This window comes from Cucurbita moschata, unplaced genomic scaffold, assembly GCF_002738365.1.
Source record: "Cucurbita moschata cultivar Rifu unplaced genomic scaffold, Cmos_1.0 Cmo_Scf00019, whole genome shotgun sequence".
Classification (NCBI taxonomy): domain Eukaryota; kingdom Viridiplantae; phylum Streptophyta; class Magnoliopsida; order Cucurbitales; family Cucurbitaceae; genus Cucurbita; species Cucurbita moschata.
The window spans coordinates 150,828-154,103 of NW_019268535.1; positions in this window are offsets into that span (position 1 = coordinate 150,828).

Genomic DNA, 3,276 nt, shown 5'->3' on the forward strand with positions numbered 1-3,276 from the left:
AGGGAAGGTTAATTCATATTATAAATAAAAGGGAAGGGGCGAAGAGCTTTACCTTGTTTACAGTTAAATCCGGAAAGAACAGAAAAGAGACCCACCCACCCCGTAAGTAAAGTCCACGCCAGGAGTGAAGATGAAGACAGAGTGAAAGAGTTGTTTTCAACAAAGAAGGAGAGGAGCGGAGCGCAGCATCGAGACGAGAAGAGGGTTTCCCGAGTTGTAGAGGCTAATGAGCGAAGAGTTGCTCGACTCGAAGAGGATCGGAGTGAAAGAGGGTTCCTGAAGTAGTGAAGGAGAAGGAATAAGGAGTCTTGACTTCCTATCCATCCTAATTACCTCGTTCAATCAAAGAGCTACTTCTTTACCGAGTTCAATCAGTAGGAGAAGTAGGATCAGTCTCATTCATCTTGTTTGAGTCTTCTTCTCCCCTCCCTGAATTTATTCTTTCACTGTAAACTCGTTCCAGAAGTAGGATAAGTCTAATTCATAAATGGGTTCGGGTTTCGGACAGGGCATATCGGTTCCGGAGCTAGCTTCTCAAACATCCAGTCTATTTACTGTGTTGGATTTCGATAATCGGCCAGGGAAAAAATATTATCGACAGGAGTTTGTTGGAAGAAAGATAAAATGCTTAAAATAAGAGAGAGAGAGAAGGACTGAAAGTTTGACTGCTCTTCAAAATCCCTATATTAAATCCTGTAAACAGATTTCCTATTTAAATACAATCTATCCTAAAAATGGGTGGAGAGTGGCCAACTGAATCTGTGCCACTTCCTAGAAAATTGACGTCTAAGAATTCGCTAATCCATTCGACGTGTTTGTCAAATGGTCAAAGGGAAATTAAATGTAAACGTGTGAATCTAAATAAGGAAAAAACAAAGGTTTTATCTAACAATCTCCTCCTAAAACCTGTGTTATATCTGCCTTATTATTTGAACTCCGATCTTTGAGCGAAGTTCTTCAAATTTCACCCGTGCCAGGGACTTGGTGAAAATGTCTCCAAGTTGTTCCTCTGTTCGAATGAAATCAATCTTGATGAGCCCTCGATCTGCACATTCTCGAATGTAGTGGAATCTGATTTCTATGTGCTTGCTCCGGTCGTGCAAAACTGGATTTTTGATCAGGGAGATCGTAGCTTTGTTGTCTACGTATAGCATTGGTGGATCGCTTTCTCTCCCGATGAGTTCTTCCATTAGTCGTGCAAGCCAGACCCCTTGAGTTGCTGCCATCGAAGCGGCGATGTATTCTGCTTCGCAGGAAGACAAAGCAACTACCTTCTGTTTTGTTGATTGCCAGCAGATCGCGCCGCCTGAGAGAAAGTAGATCATTCCGCTGGTGCTCTTACGATCATCAACGTCACCGGCCATGTCACTATCGCTGTAGCCGACCAGTTTGAGTTTCTCCTTTCCGCTCCCAGCGCAGTATCTTACGCCCCAGCCTCTGGTTCAGGCTACATAGCGCAGGATGCGCTTGACAGCCACTAGATGCTCCTCCCTAGGTGCTTCCATAAACCTGCTCACATATCCAACAGAATATGCAAGATCTGGACGAGAGTTTACCAGATAGCGCAGACTCCCAACAATGCTGCGGTAATTGGTGGAGTCGACTGTCGTCGTAGTGCCGGCCTTCCTTAGTTGAAGTCGGGCCTCCATTGGCGTCCTGGTAGGATTACTGTCCACAAGCCCAGTTGTGTCCAGCAGCTTCCTCGCGTATGCACTTTGGCAGATGGAGATGCCGGAAGAGTTCTGTTGCACTTCGATGCCGAGGTAGTAGCTGAGCACACCGAGATCGCTCATCTCGAAGTTTTTCGACATCTCCTTCTTGAACCTTCCGAGGACTCCCACGTCGCCTCCAGTGATTATGAGGTCGTCGACGTACACTCCCACGATCAGTCGCTTTTTGCCGTGGCCGTACGTGTACATGCCATGCTTAGAGGCACAACGTTTGAAATTCAGTGACAGTAGGGTACTGTCGAGCTTCGCGTTCCAGGCTCGTGGGGCTTGTCGAAGCCCGTAGAGTGCTTTGTGCAGGCGCAGTACCTTATTAGGGTTGTCGTTATCCAGGAAGCCAGGTGGTTGTCGAACATAGACGGTCTCCTTCAACTCTCCGTTAAGGAAAGCAGACTTTACGTCCATATGGTGAACCTCCCAAGAGTGATGTGCTGCAATTGCCAGCAAGAAACGAACGGATTCTAACCTTGCTACTGGCGCAAATACCTCTTCGAAGTCCACTCCTTGCTTCTGGACGTAGCCCTTCGCCACCAGACGAGCCTTGTGCTTCACAACTTCTCCTTTTTCGTTGCGCTTCAGTTTGAAGACCCACTTGAGCCCTATGGCTTGGTGTCCCGGTGGCATATCCTCCAGACTCCACGTCTGGTTCTCAGTGATGGATGTCATCTCTTCCTGCATTGCCTTCCGCCAGCACGGGTTCTTTTCTGCTTCGGCGAAGGTGTTTGGTTCATCTGCACTGACGGCATGTAGTTCGGCCACTTCCTCGAGCTCGCGCGCTGCTAGTCCAGGTGGTTCACCTCCTCCCACTAGGTCATCCATCCTCCGGTACCTAGCCTCCAGATCAGTATCGTGGTCGGCATCCAGCGTCGAATCCGCAGTCCGTGGTGTTGCGAATTCCACTGGTTCAGGTGGTGCACCTGCTGGCGGCGGTGACGTCTCCTGATGCTGGGCTCCTCCTTATTCAGGCTCGGTGACGAGGTACTCCACCGTGAATTGATTTGGATTACGGTCTGCCTCGATCACGTCATTCCACTGCCAGAAGGTGCTTTCGTCGAAGACGACGTCGCGAGACACGTGAGCTCGCCCCCCTACAGGATCATAGAGCCTGTACGCCTTGCTCCCGGGTTCGTAGCCGATGAAGACAACCTTCAGCCCCCTGGGATCGAGCTTGGCGTGATGGGGACGTGTTACCTTCATGTATGCGATGCAGCCGAACACGCGAAAATGATGTACTGTTGGTTTTTTGTTGTACCAGGCCTCATATGGCGTCTTCCCGTCGAGGCTTCGGGTTGGTGACCGATTGAGGAGATAGACAGCTGTCATTACTGCCTCTCCCCAGAATCTCCCAGGCATCCCGGCCGTCACCAACAGTGACCTCGCTGTCCCGACAATGGTCTGATTTCGGCGCTCTACCACTCCATTCTGTTGGGGGGAGTAGGGCGCCGTTAGGTGCCGTTGTATGCCGATCTCGTCGCAGTACTTACTGAAACCTGCCGAGGTGAATTCTCCGCCTCGGTCAGTGCGCAGCACTCGCATCTTCTTCTCACAT